At 35.5% G+C, this 23,828-nt stretch overlaps 1 protein-coding gene across 3 annotated transcripts in view; it reads right to left on the bottom strand.

The window, feature by feature from the left end:
* Window positions 1–6,409: 6,409 nt before the first annotated feature.
* LOC131531233 (NACHT, LRR and PYD domains-containing protein 12-like) overlaps window positions 6,410–23,828 on the bottom strand; it is a 60,086-nt gene continuing 42,667 nt past the window's right edge. Inside the window, exons 10-17 of one of the 3 annotated variants that reach the window (XR_009268610.1) lie at window positions 16,409–16,511; window positions 16,322–16,376; window positions 13,027–13,225; window positions 12,658–12,783; window positions 12,377–12,507; window positions 7,267–7,336; window positions 6,993–7,144; window positions 6,410–6,839 (exon numbers count right to left, since the gene is read on the bottom strand). The gene's annotated coding sequence lies outside the window, so the exon portion shown is untranslated. Of the gene's footprint in view, window positions 6,840–6,992; window positions 7,145–7,266; window positions 7,337–12,376; window positions 12,508–12,657; window positions 12,784–13,026; window positions 13,226–16,321; window positions 16,512–23,828 lie in introns of all 3 variants that reach the window. The other 2 variants (XR_009268609.1, XR_009268611.1) reach the window with 2 other exon arrangements.

The following is a 23,828-nucleotide window of genomic DNA, read 5'->3' as shown; positions in this document are numbered from 1 at the left end:
AGTTTTCTTTGAATTCAGACAGAAGGTCATGCTGTGACGCATCGATCTGCCGTTGGTCACACGGTATCACATGATGCGAATTCGCAGGCCACCAAGTTTGAACTTTGGAACGCAGCGAAATGCGAAAACTTTTCGCACAGGCTTGCATTTGCGGTCTGGCGCATGCGCATGCGTATGAATGGAAGTCAATGGAGCGAAAAGAGCAGTGTGACTGGGCTTTAGACCTCTCCAACGATATATAGTTTGTCATGATTAGATTAGGATTTAATTGTAAAATAGTGAAGTAAACTTGACAGTTAAGACAGGGTGACAGTTAAGAGGTTAACTTAATTAACAGTCTCTCCCTCCATAAAGTGTCATATGCTTTTTCAATGTCAAAGAAAACCGCAACAAGAAATTATTTCATTATTAGATCTTTTTTGACATCATTTTCAAATAATATCAGAGCATCCATTGTAGATCTATTTTTCTTAAAACCACTCTGAGCTGATGATATTTCTTTTTTCTCCAAAAAATAATTCAACCTTCTTACTATAATTTTCTCCATTACCTTGCATAATGTAGATGTAAGAGCAATTGGCCTATAACTATTAGATTTTGTTGCATCTTTACCTGGTTTCACTACTGGTATCACTATTGCACTTTTCCAATCTTTGGGTAAGGTGCCTTCATTCCATATATGATTATATAAATCCAATAATGCTTTAATGGCTACCTCTGGTCAATTTTTTAACATACTATAACTGATCATGTCTCTTCCTGGCATTGTATTCTTTGAATTGTTAATGGCTATTTTTAACTCAAAAGAATTAAAATCCTCATCCATATTACTATCAACTCCTTGTTTTTTTCATAAGAACATTTTCATATGTTTTACTTAGTTCTTGCCTTCTTTTTAAGAACTTATCATTCAAGTTTTCAATACTATGAACTTTAGCAAAAGTTTTAGCTAAGACTTCTGTCTTTTCTTTATTTGTTATGGCCATTTTCCCTTCCTCTTCAATTACAGGGATCTGTTTATAATTTTAATACCATTAATTTTCCAAATCATTCTCCATACCACATGCATTCCAGTCTCTCTCCCGATTGTGTTACAGAATTCCTGCCAAGCCTTTCTCTTTGCACTTTTAATTACCCTTCTTGCAGCTGCCCTTTTCTTCTGATATTCTACAACTGTATCTTGAGTTATTAACCTTTTTAAAATCCGAAATGACTAATTTCTCTCTCCAATTGCCACTGTGCACTCTTCAGACCACCACGGTACACTTTTCTTTTTCTTTCCATTGCCTCTTGTTAATGGTATAGATTGATTTGCTGCCGAAATGATTTCACCTACTATCTTACTGTATTTCTCCTCAATATTCCCTTCCAGCTTCATATTTTTAAAATTTTCTTCACACAACACATATAATTCCTTCCATTTTGCCTGCTTAAATCCCCATCTTGCACACTGATTAAAGTTTTGCTTTCGAACTACATTCTGAATCTCACATACTACAGGCCAGTGATCACTACCCAAATTATCTTCATGTACACTCCAAGTACACTTACCAGCTAAAGCAGCTGATGTTATTGTGAGATCTAAACATGACATGACATGTTTTATTATATCCATTCTTGTTGGTTTCACATCATTCAAGCATACAAGCGAGTGTTCTTCTATAAATTCTTCTATAATTATCCCATTATTGTCTGTATTTTTGCTACCCCATAAACCATTATGTGCATTAAAATCGCCACATATAATAATTTTACCCTGTGTATCACCCATCACTTCTTCTAAAATACTATTATTTATTTCTTTGCATGGGTTATAAAAATTTGTAATAATTTCTTCATCTATTCCCATTGCTTTTATACTTACACATTCTACATTATTATTTTTGTATATTTTCTTATATGCTATATCTTCTTTAATAAATGTTGCACACCCTCCACCTCTTCCAGTTTCTCTATATTTCCTCTCTACTACATATCCATTGATCTTAAAATCCAAGGAGCTATTTAACCATGTCTCCTGAATACACATGATGTCTGATACCTTTTCCATTTCTGTGATATGTTTTTTTAAATTCTTGCCCATTTGCTATTACAGTTTTTCTCAATTGCTAACAAGCGTTTACCAATACTTAAAGTACTTTTTCTAAACTCTTAACACAGCATCACACTTACATCACACAATTAGCCAATTAGTTAATTTTCTGGCCAAAACCACATTTTGTTAAATAAATAAAAACTCTACATTTCAAAATGCTGAATACCTTTTTCTACATATACTAACTCTATCAAAACACAGCAAACACAATTCAAAATCGAGTCATTCGGTCAAAACATTGGCACTGGTTTTCTATCCAATAGGAACATACAGTCAGTCATATTAGTGCATAGACTGTCAAAATGATAACAATTAATGGCATTACAAAAACTGCATTATTTGTCATGTCTCAGTTCTACCTGCATATAATAGACTATATAAAAATCCATAGTTTTTTGTAATTTATCCTTCAGTTTACCTTCATCTGAAAACCATTTTACATTTTTAACATTGTGTTTTTACATTTTTACATTGTTCATTCTTGGCAACATACTAACTAAAACTGAATGAGTCATTACTTTATAGAATGTACAATAGAAAAAATAGGGTCCCCTATGCAGAAATTCAATTGGAACCTTGAACCTTCCAGTGGGTGAGTGTTGGAGTGTTGTGATGGTGTCCCCATGGAGCTGATGCCAGTGATCAAGAAAATTCCAACACACATGGCCTTTGGTTAATATGCAAGCTTGTTTCCGTTACCGAATAAAAAAAAAAGTAAAAACAGTAATTGTGACCTTTTTATCTCACAATTCAGACCTATATTGGAATTGTGAGCTTTCATCTTGCTATTCAGACTTTATCAGAATTGTGAGATACTGTAAATTCACAATTGCAAGAAAAAAGTCAGAATTCTGAGATAAAGTCACAATTACCCTTTACCCTTTATATTCCATGGCAGAAATAAGCTTTCATAGGTTCCACATGTGTAAGGGGTAAACCAAACAAATAATCAAACAAACAAACATAAACAATGCACAATCTAACACACATTCTCACTCCTCTCCACTACCTCTTCTCCCTTTTCCTGATCCAACTATTACTTCCTCCTACAACTATCCCTCTCCCAGGCATTATTTATTTCTCTTTCTGATTCTTTGTGTTGTTCTGCATCCACAAAACCAATTCAAAGAGGTCTTTTTTACTTGTTGTTGATGTAATGGAAAGAGCTTCAACACCTGACTATTCCTCCAACTGAGACTGGAATCAGCTATTTCTAAAATTTCAGTGATCTGTTACTTTAACGTGCTTATTGTCAGACTTTGTCTCTGTGTCTTGTGTTTCCCCTCCTCTCGTGCCCTTATTTGGTCTTCCTGTTCCTGTCCTTGTTTGGTGTCCTCATTAGTTGATTAGTCCCTAGCCGTGTATCATTTATCATCTAGTTTCACCCTGTGTTTATAAGCCCTGTGTTTCCCTGCCTCAGTGTCTGACCTGATCGTCTAATGGTCTTTGTTCGATGTCTCCAGCGATCCCTGAGTTTCATTAAATAAAGTTAATGATTGAAGAAGTTCCTTGCCTCCTCGTTTCCCTGGCTCCAGAGTGTATGTGACAGAAGACCGGACCAAAACAGTGACCTCTGTGCCTTTTCTCCCTGTTTTGTTTTCTCCGTTTTTGTTGTTCCTGTTTTTTCTCTGCGGCGATGGAAGCCGCCGCCGGCTTCCATCGCCCTTGCCCGCCAAGATCTCCCGTTCGTCGAGTATTCCTGGGAATTCTGTAAGCTCGCCGTGGCAATGGCTCTCGATGATGCCACCATTCTCTCGCTGTTCTGGCACGGGGCCAATTCCCATCGCCCTGTGGACCTCCCAGACACCAAGGGACTGTGCTGGAGGGAAGGGATCCTCCGGTGTCTGGAGAGTGTCCAGCCCGCCGTCGTCCGCGGCCCATGCAAGCCCGCCGCCATCTGTAGTTCTCCCAAGCCTGCCATCCGTGGGGAAGTCTACGCTGCCGTCCGTGGCCAACGCAAACCCGCCACCGTCTGCAGCCAAAGAAAGCCCGCTGTTCGCGGGGAAATTAACACCGCGGCCCACGCAAGCCCGCCGTCTGTGGGGAAGTCTACGCCGCCGTCCGCGGCCCACCCAAGCCTGCCGTTCGCGGCTAACACAAGCCCGCCGGCAGCAAGTATGGCAAGCCCACCGGTCGTGACTACCCCCAGGCCTGTGCCCGCTCCTCACAAGATCTATCGTCTAATGGTCTTTGTTCGACGTCTCCAGCGATCCCTGAGTTTGTCTAAATAAAGTTAATGATTGAAGAAGTTCCTTGCCTCCTCGTTTCCCTGGCTCCAGAGTGTATGTGACACTTATCAGTTGTTACAGTATTTTATATAGAGATTTTTTTTTTTCAATAATTTTGAGCTTCTGTTGTAGCATAAGTAGAAACTTTATATTTAAGGTTTGGAACATTAGGGGTCCTATTTTAATGATCTAAGCGCATGGTCTAAAGTGCATGGCGCAAGTGCACTCAGGGCGTGTCCAAATCCACTTTTGCTAGTTTAACGACGGGAAAACGGTCGGTGCACATGGTCTAAATGGGTTGTCCCTATTCTCTTAATGAGTAATGGGTGTTTTTTTGGGCGTAATGTGCAATAAACCAATCAGAGTCTCATCTCCCATTCCCTTTAAGAGCGAGTTGCGCTCACTCCATGGCGGATTCGATATTTAAACGGCAAAATTTTAAGGTGCACAGACTGAACACGTCTCCAGAGAGCAAACGGATCTGCTCATGCGTGAGCAAATAGGTAGGCTAATTCTGATACACGCAATGACTATCCATTATGACATTTTTATATTTATGTAGCCTACACAATATTATTTTACACTGTAATCCTTTAATTTTTAATATTTAGCATGTTTGTGTTCTGCTGCGCTTCCCTGTGTCATAAGCAAAGTGAAGGCACGTTGTGGACCCGCCCAGAGGCTCATTTTCTACTAACGCGCTCTTTAAATAACAAAAATATTGCACCATTGACTTTAGACCAGGTTTCAGTTGGTCTATGGCGCAGTCTATTTTCAGTTCCTCAAAATAGCAACGCGCCAACGATGCGCCTGAACACACCTCATTTTGGGCGCAAATGCATTTGCTATTTAAACAACGCAGCGCAGGATGGGAAAATGAGAACTGCGTCGGGCTGAAACTAGCAAAAACACTTACGCCACGCCTTGTGCCACATTGCGCCGGGTGTATGATAGGGCCCTTGGTCTTCAATTCTGACATGCTGTGTTTAAGGATTTGTAAATATGACTAAAATCCATGATTTTGGTTTTGGGTAAACTTGTATGAAAAGAAAATGTAAGCATTTTAGAAACATGGTAATTGACTGCATATTGTGTGAAAACAACACAAACTGTGCTAATGGTATGGTCACAACAGACGGATGTTGTACTAATTGTGTTTAGAGTTTTGAAAATGTGACTACAGATTAGACAAAAGGATGTTAGCAATTGAAAAAAACTGTAAGCTCCTGGCATTCCAATGTAGTAGTAGGAAAGACATTATACAGCTATGTATTATTACTCTGAGTTATATCCAAAGAAGCAGTTCCTTCCTTTGCTTTCAAAATCCCATGGACCTCCTCCACCTCCACCGTAACTCCTGTTAACTTTAGAAATTTGTTAGCACATCCTACGATAATCTTTAGCTTGTCCGTTTTCCTTTCCACTTGTGAAGTACCATTTACCACTGCACAAATGAATGCCACAAAGTCAATTTTATTCATCATAATATGTATATCTGATTAATTCCTCGCAAGATTTACTCCTTTCTGGGTATAGGATTCCACCATAATTCCTTGCACATTACACGGTAAAAAATGTACTGTAGAATTTACAGGATGTTACTGGCAAAAAAGTTGCCAATAAAATCTTGTAAAAATGATGTTAATTGCTGTAAAATGGATTACAGTATAATACTGCAAAACAAATCACAGTTAATTGCTGTATGTGAAATACAGTAATTTGTAGTATTTTTTACAGTAACTTTGAATTAAACTTGTAATTTATATTACAGCAATATTTTGTAATCTCACGAAAGTACAGTATTTACCTGGCAACAAAAGTTGCCAATAAAATCCTGTAAATATATTTTACAGCAATATTTTGTAATCTCACTAAAGTACAGTATTTACCTGGCAACAAAAGTTGCCAATAAAATCCTGTAAATATCCCTAAATCCAAGATGATGTTGTAATAATTTAACAATGAAAATGCTGCAAAGAATAATTTTAACAGTAAACAGTAAAATACTGATTTAAATGAATTATCATGAGAACTATCTTAATACATTTACAAATGAATAAAAACCAAGTCAAAGATGTTGCAAATAAATATTTATTAAAACTGGCAGAAAGACATTGCAAGGCTTTTACTGGTAAAAATAAAAATGTCAGTCTTTCAACAGTTAAAATCTTATCATAAAAATAACATAGCATCACAAAATAACTACAAATAACTGTTATATCACAAAAAATTCTGAAAAAAGCCAATCAACAGAATTTGTATAATTTTGGTTAAAGGATTAAAATAAAATGCTGGAAGCAACATTATACCACAAATTCTGTTGTTTGAGCTTATGTTATATTAAATTTAGAATATTCCTGCAAAAGACAATTTAATAAATACATACTGAAAGTCCATCAACTTTCTGAGATGAGCACACACATGAGGGCTGTCCCTCTTCTCTGAGATCTTTCCACTTGTTTTGCCTCTGTGTATCCGTCTTGTATCCAGTGAGTGTTGTGATTCCAACAAAACATCTGCACATAAAAACAAGCAGAAGCTTTAGAATAAAGTTCAGTATTGAATGAAACTAGCTCAATAAAATAAATGTTAAAAAACGACTTATACAATACTTAAACTAAATAAGTAACCTTTTTCACAAATGAAATTACTCAAGTAAAACATGTTACCTTTGAAATTAATTCAAGTGTGCAAAAGACGCCTGCTCCCGGGACGCCAGACTGAAGTTGTAATAAGACTGAAAATCCAGCCGCAAAGTTGAGGTATGAATTCACAACCATGTGACCCTCGAATAGGCCTAGTCAAAAGCCACTGGGTGCACCTGAAATAAATAAATAGAAGCAATAATGTAACTTACAATACAGTATTTCAATATAAAATGTAATCTAAAATACAAGTTTATCAAATGATTTACAAGAGAATTAATAAAAATTAATACATTACCTAATATAATCAGCTTCAGAGAGTCTTGAAGCATCAAACATTTCTCCACATCAGCTGCTATTCTTTGCACCTACAAGAAATAATGAAAATTATCTTGTGATTTAAAAAAAAAAATGCATTTACATAAATGAGACCAAAATGAACACCCAAAAAGGCATATATTTTAAAATAAACTTTTACATTTGATTAATAAATTCAATTATAGCAATACATTGTAGAACTGTACCACCAATCAAATTAAATAATTTATAATGCAAAATTACAACTGTTATGACATTAATGTTTTACATTAATTTTTGAAATTACAAATAAGAAATGTTGGAAAAATGCAATGATACTTTTTAAACGTGAAACTAAACCGCCATTAGGTGGCAGCAAATAATTTAATGAGTGAGTCAATTGAGTCATTCATTGAACCGATTCGTTCAGAATGCTGAATCATTCAGTAAAAACACAGCTGAGTTTTGCTTTGATCTTTGTTTGGAACGATTTTCGTTGGTGAAATAAAACAACAGTCAATATTGTGTCTAAAAAGTAAGTAACTTAATGTTAACTAATTGTTTATTGAACTACGTAACATTTGCAATCGTGATAATCAGCAACAGATCACTTGTTATGCTACTTAACAATATCATGTGTTATAAATAAACTCAACAGTTTGAACATTTACCTCATGTTTCTTTCGTGAGTTTGTGTGCGCTGTTAAGGTTATTTGTTTGTTGAATGTAACATTAGCAAAATCAGAATCAGTCTTGCGTTTCGATGCTTCCCTAGTTTTTATTTTTCACTCGAGTTTTAATCAGGCTAACTTGTCTAATCGGGCATGTAAAGATGTATTTCACAAAAAAATTGCCCCGGACAAGCTTTAATGTCGAGTACAACTACAGTGGATAGACACAATTTCTCATTTACATGTTGTTTCTAATTATAGTAAGATGTCACGTCAATATGGTACAGTTGTACAAATATAAACAAATGAAATTTCACATATTTTGCTGTTCGTCAGTTATTTCGACAGATAGTAGTTAACGTTACTATGATAATCGTTCAAACTGGGCATTACGTTAAAAGTTGGGTAAACACTACTTTAAATGCTCTCAATAAGAAAATTAAACTGCCAAAATGAGAAAAATGCAGCATTTAGCCTAACTATGCTATGATAGCAATTTCCATTTTACTGCACATACCAAGGCCGCTTGTCTAAATGTGTGATAGCAGGCTATTGTGACATGATATCACTTATACATTAACTTAAATAAATATAAAATGATATATTTCTTAAGTGAATTTACCAGGAATTATGAATAAAGCCTCTAATCTTCAATCGTTCTGGCTCTGCTCCAGTCCGCTGGATTTCAGATTTGAACGATGCGCGCGCAATCCCATAATGCCACACTACAGTAAAGTAGTGTAAAAAGCAGGAGCTACAGTGATAACACCTGCTTCTTGTAAATTAATTACAGTTGACATGGAAATATACAGTTAACAACTGTAAAACCTTATTTGACCCATAATGCATTGCGAATTACAGCTACATCTTGTAAAATGTTTAAACAGTAAAATTCTGTAAAATTTTGCTGTAGAAACTACAGCAATTTTTTACAGTGTAGTTCTCTTTGTTTCAACTATACCTTTTACCTTACGGGTAGCTTCTGCATATATTAAATTTAGCACTGTTTTTACTTTTTGTACTTCACAAGCTTCTTGTTGTACAGGACATCCTGCACATGTCCTCCCCCACAATTACAGCATTTAATCTCTGCACCCTCCTCACACTTGCCATATTCATTTTGTTGTATGTCCCATACGTTGGCATTTGAAGCATCTCAAAGGTGGAGGTATGAACTCTCGTACTGAGAAGCTTACAAATCCTAGCTTCACTTTTATCGGCAGAGCACTCCCTTTAAACTGAATCATTACGCTCATGCTTTCACATCTTGTATTATCTTTCCACATCTGCAATCTTCTAGCACTGATGACTGTGCCTCCACTCAAACTTCCTTTAATGCAAAATGTACTTACCCAACAGTAGATTTTTAATAATTTGTCAAATTTCGCAACACAACAAAGCACCCTCCTCAAGTTCTCATCTCTTCTTCTTCTTCAGTTTTCTGACGGGTAGCGCCAACGTTAAGGTGCAATATCGCCACCTACTGTATTGGAGTGTGGACCAGCGTTTACCCATTTCATGAGAGAGAGGAGGAAACTATATATATATATATATATCAGTGGGGATTTCTTTAAGGCTGCAAGGGAAGCTCGGCTTCCCCTATAATGTCAAAAAATTTATGGTCAAATATGTACTATTGTGTTAATATTTTATTGACTAAAAATGCGTTAGAACACGTTCATCTCGAAGACGAGTTCGTTCAGAATCAGCTACATATAGCAGGTCGGCTGACTCGATTTCCTTCTCATTCCCGTAGCGTCAGTGCAGTTCCCCGTTGAAGCCGAGCGTCTATTGACTTCAATGGGGCTGCTTTGAACAGTTTTTTTCAGAGCTTCTAAACTAGACGGTCATTGGATAAATGCTGCGATTATGTCCCGCCCACGGACGCTCAGCATCTCTGGGGGTGAATGGAGGAGTGGGCTGGCCTGGACGCCGGGCTTCTGCGTGATGATTGGAGGGACTGCATCTCAGTTTGATTGACAGCGATTTTGTTCTATAAAAAGTCGCTGACGCTGAAGCTATTCAAGCTCAGTCCCATAGCGGCTTTGCACTTGGTTCTTATCAATCATTATATATATTTTTTTATTCATTTATAATGTTATGTTTTAATATACATGCTGCTAACTCGGAAATTTCAAGATATGTGAGCAAAAAATGCTCCTGACAGTTCGGCAATACGACACGAGCAAGAGTGCTGTTTTTGTTTCGTTTGTGTTCAAATCCAAATCCGCGTTGATTTGGGAGAATCACTGATTCACTGAGCCATTCATAAAAACAGTCATTTGATTCGCTCCTGAAGGATTCAGCCGTTTTGAAAGAATCATTTGAATGACTCAGTGATTCAATCACGAACTTCTGCCACCTGCTGGCCGTTTTTAAGTTTCCCATCTAAAAGTAGGCATATTACATTATTTTCCAACATATTTCTATATTCAGAATTTAGTATTTAAAACATTAATCTCATAACATTATTTATGCAATTATAAATACAGTCTAAATGAATAAATGCCACATCTAAATGTCACTTCATGCAGCTTCTGTGCAGTGCTAAGGTGAGTTTTGTTTAGATCATTTCATGGATAACAATAGCCAGTCATTCATTCACATTAAGTATTCAGAGAATAATATTGTCTGTTTTCACTTACATCTATTTATTTATTAAATTTTGATTCATTTTGTAGAACTGAATTATAAATTAAGCTGGTATAGTATCGTAAGACATTTTTATGGTATCGTGACAACCCTATTATACACCACATTCCTTGTTTCAGTTTAACCTAATTCCCACATTTCCTCCGTCGAGTTTAATATCTTTTTTTTTTAGATTGTTTGTTCATTCATTCATTCATACAGCAGGCTAGGCTAGCGTCACTGGAAAAGACGCCTAGTTGGTAAGACAGGGTCACAGAGCATTTTCTTGAAAAGGAACAAAAGGGCAGAATTTACGTATAAATAAATGGACAATTTTTATGATGTAGGCCGAAAATGAGCTTCCCCTCTTTGAAAGACCAGCAGCCGCCACTGATATATATATATATATATATATATATATATATATATAGTATTGTACACTTATAAATATATATATTTCACAACCACTCATCTATCATGTAAAAGTGCTCTGAACTATGTCCCTATCCATATCTATAGTTTTTGTGACAATAATGACTGTCATACATGGCTTACACTGAAATTATGTTTTGATTTCTTGTTTTCAGTCTGTTTTATACATTTATAAATGTATATATAAGTATTCTAATGTACGGAAAACGGGTCAAGTAATGACTAAAATGCAGTGGCACAATCACTTAACCACACAGGACACTTTGTGAATATAATTTGTCATTAAACAAGATGTAAATACAAATGGTCGTGTGTTTAAAAAAAAAAAAAAAAAAATTATAAAGATTCCCTTGCTTTGTTTATTTTTATGGGTGCTTGACTAGACGTGTAAAGGACGTCAGTGGACGTCTATTCACAACCTCTTAAAAACTACTTGGGGCACTTAAATTAATTTTTGCAGTATTAACCAAGGTGTAAGCACATTTTTTTTTTGCATATTTCATAAGGATTTCATAGAGGGTCATGATGGACTATAAATGCACGTGTAAAAGACGTCACCTACTGGACGTCGTCTCACAACTGAATCGCTGACCACATTAATCCTCAAATATTAGCGGATTTTATCTTTTAAAAACATCAGTGATACAACTACATGTGTATACTACGCATACATTTATATATTATATATATAAATAGTGTAAAGAAATTACTTTATAGTCTGCTAATTACCAAAAATCGCAGTTCTATCTCCCTAACTCAATGTATTCCAATTGCCCGCTATGAACTTCCTGGAACTATTTGAGTTCTACGTGAATCACATGAAGATCGAGCGTTCCGAACTTCCGTTGTCGCAACTCTGTCTCTCTATGGCTCTGGGTTGGGTGAAGCGGTCATAGCCGTGCTGTATCGTGAATAAAACACAGCTGCTGACCAATCTGAATCGAGGAATGGAACTAACCGTCAAGGCCACAGAGGATCGTGTTTGGCTATCTCTTCCAAAATGGCAATGAAGTTCCCTTTGTTGTTTGAATCCTCAGACTCTCTATGACCTCTCTAAGAAATATTCTGTGTGGCTGTCAGTAGAAGAACATCAGCAATCGTTTTGATATACAACTGATTTTCTTTGATTTTCTTTTCTCTCTCCTTGTTGATTGAATTTAATATGCAAGATTTAGTTTTAACAACTTGATGGTGCTGCTTCCATGCAAACATTGCATTTTGATGGCGCTCTGATTTAGAGTGCGCTTTAAAACTCCTCTCCTTACACAAGGCTTTTTTCCAATTGGAAAATCCAGCTGTTGATGTGAAAACAGATTGTGGTGCACTTGGAAGTGAGAAATGCCTGCAAGGATAACAAAAAGCAGAGTCCTTGCTTACTGAGTACTCCAACCAAATGTTGTCCTTGTACCAGGAATCTTTAAAAGCTCTCTTCCTGTTGCCCATTTGTGTCTTGGGGAAAGCTCTGATATGAGGCTGCACGGCTCCCTCAGATCTGGATTGAGAAATGTCTGGGAAGAAGCATATGAAAATGGGAATCAGTTCTCAGAGGCACTTTCTGTTTCAAAGGTCCCACATTATAATGACACACAATTGGCAACAGGTCTTTAAGGCAACCAGTAAGTATTGCCGATTTTACATGTAAAATAAAAAAGACATACCATCAGGTCCAGTTGGAGCAGTGTCAGATGTGAGTGGAACCTCAGACTCCGCTTCTGAAGGTGGGTGATGAGTATCCATCTCTTCCACATCACTGTCACTGTCATCGGTTTCATCCCTAGAGACAGCTATAATACAGAGGCATTTTAGTAAAATACATGGTTTTTAACCACATATCATGCTATTTGTTTAGTGTGATTTGGATTTATGCATTCATAGTTTTAGAATAGCATTCAGGAGTGCACTTCTTCTGTACGATACTGAAATTAGTACCAGTATATCAATATAGGGATTCTCTGATAAAAGCAAATGTGTCGCCCTGAATATACCCAACCTCATGCCACTGTCCACTTTCTAGCTGCTCTACTAACCTGGTTGAGGGTGTACAGGGCTGTTCTGAACTACACTCGTATCTTCCTGAACCAAGATGTCTCCAAGATGTGTGAGCAGCCAGGCTCTGAAATCACTGCGTGTAAACCATCAGACTGACTCTCCCTCACTGTCTGGCATGGCTTTTTCTTTGCAAAAAAATACTGAATATCTCTTTGCCTTTTCATCCTGTTACACTGTCTGAGATAACAGAGATAAAAAAGAAGAAAATTATTATTTGTTTAAATGCTATTGTTTTATTGGCAGATTACAAAAACTTAATCTCTGTAATTAACTGATAAATTAATAGTTTAGCCATTAAAATGTTAAATCTGTCACCCTTTATTCACACATTATTGCCAGGAACTATAAACAGAATCAAGACAGGTGTTTATTGAGCAGTTGGAGAATAAGGTAAGTATTGCAATGATTATTAATTGAAATGGTTAAGGAGTAATAATAAATGCCCTTTTCTTTCACAGGGGAAGTGGAGTACACACATTGGGAAGATGGCAGAAAGCACACACTGCAAACACAGTTAAGTATCCAGGTAATGACGGTATGATACACGCAGGTTTGCAGGTGTTTAACAAAGTGGAGTCTACAAGGGACATCGCTGGAGACAATGACTGGGGGTACTCATTCTAAACTAAATATGTGTGAAAGGTTTAAAGCACTAAGTTTCTAAAGGAAACGTTAAATTTGACATTGGTCACATTATTGAAACTACAAAACGTGCTATTAATGATTATTAACAAGGTTTATAAAACACAAGCTACATATACTATATTAGTCAAATAATCCATAAGAAACAGGTGCATACCCATACTGTACATGTGGTGAACGAAGTGCTCGGGTTGCAAATTGTGCATACCCCAAAATTTGTTCGTAGATTCTCTCTACCCCTATATTGTTCTGTGCTTGCACAGCGTCATGCAGCCGCATAGATCTGACCAGAGGCCACTGTGGCTTGCATTTTGTATAGGCCAGTCGCGTAGCTACGGGTGGGCCTGGGTGGGCCCGGGCCCACCCACTTTCATCTGTGGCCCACCCAATAAGAAGTTTGTAATTTTCCAAATGGATGTAATTTATTAAACGATACTAAACGTCTTATTTCACTGTAACTTTATTTATTAACAATATTAAACGCTTGTTTTCATGGTCAATTACAGGTCGTTTCCCTCTTCCTATAGGTGCATCATATGCTTGTCAAAATGATGATTTGTCCGTTTCTGTTAGTCCCACCCACAATGTTATGTTTACGACCTATGTTTACGACGTACGGATATAATAGTAAAATGTGTGCATTTGTGAAGTAAAATTTGAAAATAGCCTAGTGAAGCAAACATAAATCAGATCAATACTTTTAAAAAGTAAAAGTCTTAGCAATAAATCCGGACCGTCTACAAATGAAACCCGACAGACCACCTGAGGGTGCTGGATTTATCGATCGGAAACTTCTGAACCAAGTGTGTTTGAAACATCATATTAGCATAGGTACAGTGTTTGATCCGCTAAACAGATGCGTCCTTTGTGGAAAGAAACACATACACATTGTGCTAGATCCTGGTCGCCACAACAAACTGCATAATTTGCAGCTGCGCACATTTCTGCAGTCCTCGATGTGCGTGAACTGACAGAGACATTTGATTATGAAATCATCAGCGAAGCCCTGTTGTTTCACACTGAGGTAATGCTTTTTAATAAACTTCCTTTAGTTAACATTAGCAATATGTTTGTTACCATGTTTATTCATCTTTGTTAACCAGCTCAGGCAAATGGTAACAGATACAACTTTTAATTTTAATAATGTCCTATTAGTACATTTTGAAATGAACATTAATATAACAATTTACTAATGTTAATGCTTGCTTTAGAAGTACTGTGTAATGAACCTTGGTGCTCTATTTTTTGTTGGCAATTTGACATGCAGTTTTCATATACACACCTGGCCCACCCAGTTTTATGTAGGCCCACCCACTTAAAAATTTCTGGCTACACTAGTGGTATAGGCTATTAGTTCATGTCGCAAAGATGTTTAATGATTTTTTTTTTAGTTTAATTATAATTCTTATAAAGTCATATCGAGTCAAGTGATATTTAGTTTAGGTTTAATTTAGAGTTCTCAAATCAAAGTCAAGTTATTAGAAATCTTTAAATTCACAAGTGCAGTCACGTAACGTTAACTCAAGACCACTTCAGTATCGAGCGAAAAAAAGACATCTCAAAGCAGGAAATTGATTAACCCTGATTGTGTTAATTATTTATTATGTATTATATTCAGCCACAGAGCATTCTGATTATTATCTTGGTCTAACTAACATCAAACCTGGTCAAATGGCAAAAGAAACATTTTTTTATTTTTTATTTTAAATTCATGGGCGATTTTTTTTTTCATGTTCTTCTAATATTTGTTTTCTGTACATTCGTGTGTATGATTGTTTCAGCGTTTGGAGTCAAAAACTAAAGGATGAATCTGTGAGGGAAATTAATTACATGCTGATGCGATTTTAATGCTATTTATCGTTCTTTCTTTTTTGACATTTATGTTTGTCAAATAAAACATAGTTTTAGTTACTTAACGTTTTTAAATTATAGCCTATATTTGAAAAGGATTGTAAACAGAAACTGTAAAGATGAGTGTTGTCAGTCGTGTCAGTGTGAGAAGTATGTTTGTTTTTTTCAATAGAGCTCTGTATTTCTAATGGAAAGGACTCAGAATATTATACTTAGAATGAAGTGAGATGATCTGCTGCTGATCCTGAATGGCTTGTTTAATGAGTGTTAACAGTCTGAGGCTCATCAATAATAATAGAGCTGCTGAAAATCCTCTAGGCTATATTTGTTAATAGCTCCTGTTTTCACGTCATCCATTATGCAGATCTCATGTAAACTGTCAGTTAAAGTTAATTTCATTCTTATCATCAGTCTTAAACTATGCAGTTACTATTGTGATATCTTCAAGACACAAATGTCGTAACAGCATTTATTTCATCATTAGTCTGTATTAGACTTTGTTTAATATAAACCAACACAAAACTAAAAACCAATGAACAACAAATCAAACTCAAATGGAAGTAATTATGGAAACACTGATTTTTATTGGTAACATAACTGTACTTCTATTTATTCTTTATTTTTTCTTAACATTTTAATATTTGTAAATATTAAATGTGAAAATCTTGTAGACAAAACAGAAATGCATGTGTAAATTTGTATAAAAATTCAGATACTTTACTATAAATACCAGAAAAACATAAATGCTTAATATGTGAATTAGTAGAAAAACAAACTCACAAACTTTGGCAGATCTGCTCCTCCTCCAGTGAAGCTCCTCCCACAACATTCACACCTTCAGTGAAGCTCCTCCCACAACAATCACACCTTTAGTGAAGCTCCTCCCACTGCAGTTCAGCAATAAATGCTGGAATATTCCCATCAGTCTACAAGTGAAGACGAGCATCAGAGCATCAGGAAGAAGTGAAATCTGCAGAGACAGAGTTTATTGAAGGACAGAGAGAACATGAGAGATCCAGAACCCTGCAGAATGAAACACACTGAAGAACAAACAGGTTGGTGTTTATTCTTGATCCTTCATCGATGAGGCTGGAAAAACTAAAACTAAAGTTATCAGCAGTTCATCAGATTTAGTGTCTCTGATCTAGTGTCCTAAACTCTAGGAGTTGTAAAAAAAAAAAAAAAAGGTCAAATAAATAATATAGGGGAGACTTTCTATCTCAGGGTACAAAATAGGGACTGAAACTCAAACGTTCAAATGATGTCACTTCCTGGGTGTTGCCATAAAAAAATGCTTTAATTTTAAAAAGGAAGAAAACGAATGGAAATTGTGTTGAGTGAAAAATATTTGCCAGTTAATTAGTTTATAATAGAAAAATTGTGGAGTTGATCAAACATTGAATAGTTATCACTACAGAAACATCGCATTAGTGTCTGTATTTGTAAAAATGTGTCAAAATTATCATAATTTTGTGTAGTCGTTGTCTGCTTTCACTTCACATTTCTCAAATTTATTATTATTTTTTTTAATGATTTATTTATATTGTAACCTTTTTAACTTTAATTTCAGGTCTAATGGAGGAGAAACATCATGTCAAAACTGGAGAAAAAAACTCGCTCACAGACAAAGTATTTCTTTACTGAAAAGAAGAGACAAGAAAAGTTTCACCTGCACTCAGTGTGGAAAGAGTTTTACATGCAAACAGAATCTCACGATTCACATGAGGATCCACACTGGAGAGAAACCATTCACATGTGATCAGTGTGAGAAGAGATTCACACAATCATCAAAGCTTAAGGAGCACATGAGCATCCACACTGGAGAGAAAGTGCACCCATGTGATCAATGTGGAAAAACATTTTTGTGGGCTTCATGCCTGAAGGATCATCTGAAAGTTCATTCGAAGGAGAAACCACATTCATGTTCTTTCTGTGGAAAGAGTTTTTCACAGCTGCAGAGTTTAAAAGTTCATCAGAAGATACACACTGGTGTGAGAGATTATATGTGCTTTGAGTGTGAGAAGACTTTTATTACAGCTTCACATTTGAAACAGCACCAGAGGATCCACACTGGAGAGAAACCTTACAAGTGTTCACACTGCGACAAGAGATTCAATGATTCAGGATCCCTGAAAGCACATGAGAGGATTCACACTGGAGAGAAACCGTATCACTGCACTGCATGCGGGAAGAGTTTCACTCATTCTTCTTCTCTACGCAGTCATAAAATAAACAATCACATTAAGTAGTTTATCTTCAGGTCCACTGCTTTCAAGTGCTACACCGCATCTCTTCCATATTAATCTGTCATAAGAAACATCATCTAAATTAGTCACAGTGAATCAAGTTTATCTTCAAGACCAACAGTTTCATCTGAGAGATTCAGATCAACTCAAAGATGGAGTTCCTCCCCTAAGAACAATATCTAAAGTTGTATTATTGTGTACAATTTTTCTTTATGATATACATTATATTGTTATGCTTCATTACAAGTTTTGTTTTATGTTCAAAATGTTCTTAAATTCATATTTGTAGAAGATGTTTACAGGTTCAAAATGTTCTTCTTCACTAAGCATTCGTGTGTATGATTGTTTCAATGTTTGGAGCCAAAAACTAAAGGATGAATCTGTGAGGGAAATTAATTAGACATGCTGATGCAATTTTAATGTTATTTATCATTCTTTCTTTTTTGACATTTATGTTTGTCAAATAAAAAATAGTTTTAGTTACTTTACGTTTTTAAATAGCCTATAATTGAAAAGGATTGCTAACAAACTGTAAAGATAAGTGTGTCAGTCATGTCAGTGTGAGAAGTGTGTGTTTTCTTCAATAGAGCTCTGTATTGCTAATGGAAAGCACTCAGACTCAGAATAAAGTGAGATGATCTGCTGCTGATCCTGAATGGCTTGTTTAATGAGTGTTAACAGTCTGAGGCTCATCAATAATAATAGAGCTGCTGAAAATCCTCTAGGCTATATTTGTTAATAGCTCCTGTTTTCACCTCATATTATGCAGATTTCCTGTAAACTGTCAGTTAAAGTTCATTTCATTCTTATCGTCAGACTTAAACTATGCAGTTACTATTATGATATCTACAAGACACAAATGTCCTAACAGCATTTATTTTATCATTAGTCTGTGTTAGACTTTAAGTCTGTTGGCAAAAATGTGTGCAAAAAATTTATAATCAGTATTTACCAAGGTTATCGGACGTAGATTATCTATATATCTAGAGTTTTTTTTTTTTTTTTTTCGAGTTTAATTATTTTAAATCATCCAAAAAAAATCTATAAAAGTTAGAAGTTAGCCCATCAGGACCGGGTGATTTATTTAATTTGAGGTTTTTCACAGCTATATTTGGAACTTTATTTTTATTTATTTATTCTTAATAAAGAAGAATGATGGAACATTACAAAAATATATTAACAAGTAAATCCAGATACACAAAATATAATAGCAATCCTAAACTGTAGAACAGTGTTTAAGAGGAGAAATTAAATAAATAAAATAAACAAATAACCACATAGGAAAAACTAAATAATAAATAAACATTAAAAAAAAACACAGAATCAACTAAACAAGAGTACAAATTTTCTTCCTTTATCCTTAGGACATATTCAAAGACTGCAGCGGGGGAGCTATACAGAAAAAAAATCTCCATGAAATCTAACAATATGTCATTGTTTTGTTATTAATTTGCATTAGAGACTTTTTCAAAGCTTCCATTTCTGATAAAAATAGATTACACTTTGGTATGCATTTCACAAATTTTTGTGTGTGAATGTAATATTTACCTTGCAAAATTTAAAATTTAATGACAATCATTTTAATTTTGTGTGAAAAAGTACAAATAGCATCTTTTAAAGATAGCACATAATTAACATTTATTTGCAGAAGTAGACAGGCACTAACATCAGACCAAAATCTAAGAGACAAATCACAATTATAAAACAAATGACACAAGTCTTCCTCGTGCGTGTTACAGAAACTGCAAGTATTGTCAATGTCCATGAATTTAGAAAGAGCTACTTTACATGGGTAAATTTTGTGATGTATTTTGAAATGCGCCTCTTTAACTTTATTCAAAATACAAAATTCGTAAGGATTTGACCTGATTGTTTTCTAATTAATCTCAGAAATTGTTGCATTCCAAAAGAATTTTCCGCACGCATTATGATAGACCTATAAAAAAAAATATTTGACTCTTTGTCTTTTCTTGGAATGGCTTAACTTGAAGTGCTGTAAAAAAAAAATGGGAAAAAAATATTATTTTAAGGTACTTTATGATTTGTTGCCATACGGCAACAACATACAACAGTGGATCTAACTTAGAATAAGTGTAAGTTTACTTATAGTTAATATTTTTCCGCAGAAATGTTTGTGGTGATTCAACTGGTGTTCTAATAAGCTTTAACACGGTACTTATAACCTTATACATACTTTCCAACAACTTCTGCTTTTATTTATTCCATTCTTTTTAGCTGAATGCTTTATATTCTTTGAATTTCAATACATTTTTCATGAATATTATTTAAATTTCAAATTTATACAGTTAAAACAAATCTAATACTGTATATCATGTATCATAAAACACTGACATAAAACCAAAAACACTGCAGTTCATGAAAATTCAACATTACGCAATCTTATGAGAGGAAGACTATGAACTTGAGGCTGAGCACCCCCTCCTCCTCCAATAATCCTGGTAACTTTATGTATGAAACTTCTCAAAGCAGTTTTTTTTTTCAGAGGTGAGACACAGGTATACCTCACATTTGGTGCATTTCATCCTAACAACATCCTTACAGCCAGGATACATGCATCTACCTTTTTGAGACACCACGGTAGGCCAGTGGCTCACTGATGTAATATTACCTGTATTCATATCTAATCAAAATAAAATTGCCATTTAAATTTGATTTTATCCATTATACACATGCCATTACCATACAACTAATCAACATTATATCACTAGCATTAATGATGTTATTGTTACAGCTTAACAGATTGCAGCTGACCTTGCTAGCTAGCTAAACTATTGCAATAATATCATTCCACTATTGCACAGTGTTGCCGCTTGGCAACATATACATTTGATTGATTTACCAAAAACTAATTTCATAAAAACTTTGAGTAGTGAATATGTCATTATAACTTATCTGAGGTGATCTTTATGATTTTTTTGTGCATGTGACACGGGCTGGTCCTTGTTTTTTACTGACGTTCTAGGGTGTTTCTCAAACGGAAGGCTGGATCCTACCAAGGCTGTGTCCTTCCTAGTTCAGTCCTTCAGAGTCTTGTAGGCTAGACTCCTCATCAGCATATAAACTCTAGAATGAGACGCTCTAGTAAGTGCGCGTGGCTACGTCACATATGTTCCCGCCCTTACCGTCACGGCACAAAAACACTAATAAAACTTAGTTTTGGAAAAAAACCTTTGTATTACAAATCTTTATATTATTTGGCTTTCTATTAATGCAACACAATGAAAAACCGCCATCTATGATCTCCCTGTGGCATAAATTATTGGCAGTTTAGCGTTTAGTAAGTAATTTACACCAAAACAAAAGATAACATCTATCCTTTCATGTCCGAAAACATTATTTTTGTCTTAGATTTCATAATAAATTCAGACAAGCTCAGTACTGACTCGTTTTTCGTCAGTTTATTTTCATGAAATGGAATGGGTACAAAGGATTGTGGGTGAATGAAGGTCGCGGAGGATACATCCCATGCATCCTTCAAATTCAGCTGAAAGAAGGACGCGAAACGAAGGCTGTCTTCCGAGGATCCTTCTGATTGAGATGGCCTTCAGCGACGTTTGATGACGTGGCAGCCGAGATATGCAACCTTTGTAGGATGCAGCCTTCCGTTTGAGAAACACCCCTAGTTTGCTTTCAGCAACTACTGACAAGAGACGGCAGTCTATACGAAATCGCTCCACAGAAAAAAACTGCATGTCACGTGACTTAACCAAAGCACATCATTGGCTAAACAAAGGTCTTCTCTTTCCAACAAAAAAAACGAGAATGTTCTCTTAAAGACACAGTGGCAAGGAAATGAACACAAAGTGTATGTTGCCATATGGCAACACCATGCGGTAGAGGGTTAAGGGGAGATTTTATGTTTTGATTGCAAAATGTGTCTAATATTTTTATTATTACAAGATGAAGAAAATATTTCAATACCATCAACTTTTAATTCTGGAAATATCCTTTAATTGCTCCCAAAATAGAGGTGATTATTTATTAGTTGTATCAACCCATTTGGAATAGCTTTAACCACTTGTTGAAATTATTTAAAGTGCCCCTATTATGCCTTTTCGAATATTTCCTTTCATGCAGTGTGTCATATAGCAGTATGTGAACATAAACTTTCTGCAAAGTTGTGAAGCCGAAAGTGCACGATATATAAAGTTATTGTCTATCAAAAAAAAGATTCGACTCGCAATCGCCTAAACGAGTCGTCAGGAATTCAAATCTTATTCTGTTACGGCTGTACGTCACGAAGTAACACATTTGCATAATGACCGCCCATGGCTGTCATTCACGCTGTACGCAGTAGACCAATCACAAAGGACTGTGCCATTTGACCAATCACAGCAGCGAGTGCTCACGGAAAGGCGGGGTTTAGAGAGACTGATTCTTCGAACTGCTTTGCACGAGTCGTTTAGGAATCATTTAGAAATTAGGTAAAATTAAAGCTATTTTTTGAGAAAACTAAACTGTTTTTTTGACCTTGGATGCACGTAAACCTGTTTTAGGAGACTCATAAAACAATATTAGCAACCTTAAAAATGGCATAATAGGGGCACTTTAAAGGGGATGGAAAAGTTGTAAACATGCATAAAGTCTTCATAAGACAGAATGTTTCCACTCTCATAGAACATATCTATAACAAAACACAGTATATATTCCTTTCAAACCACCTATGCAAAAATAATGATTTATTCGTAGAAACAGAGCCTAAAATTAACACTCGCCAAGCGCCAAATGCGAGTAAAAATCGTCGTTGGCGAGTATATGTAACAGTGTCAGTCGCCAGTTGGCGGGTAAAACATTTTCTGAAATGTAACAATGCAATGTAGTGGGAACAACGGCCAGTTTTAAAAAGGATTCGCTGTTTCTGACGTAAGTGAATAAAATAATCTTTTCCGAAGACAATCCTCGTGAAGATAAGCGACAACAGCGAATCAAATAATAGGATACAAACAGGTTGATAAGGACAGAGCAGTGTGATGGCCCGCTTGTCCCTAGACACGGTTCTAATAACTTTTACCTGAGAAGATATTGCTCATTTCGGAAGATTAACTTTTCCCTTCTTTATCCTTCATAACCCGAGAATGTGGCGACACATACCTGGGCTTACGATGCAGTGAAGTTTGAAAGGTTGCTCGTTCGGCTGTACACAACATGATTGTAAAACATACTTGACTGTTTATTTAAGCAACATTTTAATAGGTAATTTCTGAATTGTTTTGTTTCTGTGTTTGCTGACTAAAACATTTATCACAGCAGGCGACGAGCATGTGAGGGAAAATGTTAAGATCTGAGCAATTTTGTTTTGTATGTTCGTTCGTATGATTATCTTGATGTTTGAGTGATTATGTTGCTGGTAATGCTCTTTATTTTTAAAGGTTTTATAATTTGTCAGTTTCTGGACATAACAAAAAGATGTGTTTGTGATCCAGTTACTAGTTCATGCTATGAATCAAACTAAAACAATATGCAACAAATTTCAGTGATATCATTATCATTAGTGTCAGTCTTTATATTACTGATATGTTCTTTAGATTAGATTAGATTAGATTAGATTCAACTTTATTGTCATTACACAAGTACAGGTACAGGGCAACGAAATGCAGTTTAGGTCTAACCAGAAGTGCAATAGCAGCAAGTGCAGTATGTACAATGGTTGAATAAGTGCAGGACAAGTATATGTACTGAATATATGTATAAATATATATAGAAAGATGGTTATTAATATAAACAGAATTTACAGGTGAATATGTATAGTGAATAAATATACAGATGGCTATTACTATAAACAGAATTTACAGGTGATATGTACTATCAATATAATATATATACAGATGACTATTACTATAAACAAGGTGTAAAAGTGCAGTGGAAGTGATTGCATATTACAATTAGACATACGGTGCAAAATGTTAATGTAAACATTGATAATGTAAACAACAGTCGGCAGTGCAAATGAGCATAGTCCAATTTAGGTATGGTAGTGCAAGATACAAAAGTAAACAGTTGTTACTGTAATAAAAATTGAC

The sequence above is a fragment of the Onychostoma macrolepis genome, chromosome 22 (assembly GCF_012432095.1).
Source record: "Onychostoma macrolepis isolate SWU-2019 chromosome 22, ASM1243209v1, whole genome shotgun sequence".
NCBI lineage: Eukaryota > Metazoa > Chordata > Actinopteri > Cypriniformes > Cyprinidae > Onychostoma > Onychostoma macrolepis.
The sequence above is the reverse complement of the archived record's forward strand: the minus strand, read 5'-3'. Positions and strand labels throughout refer to the sequence as shown.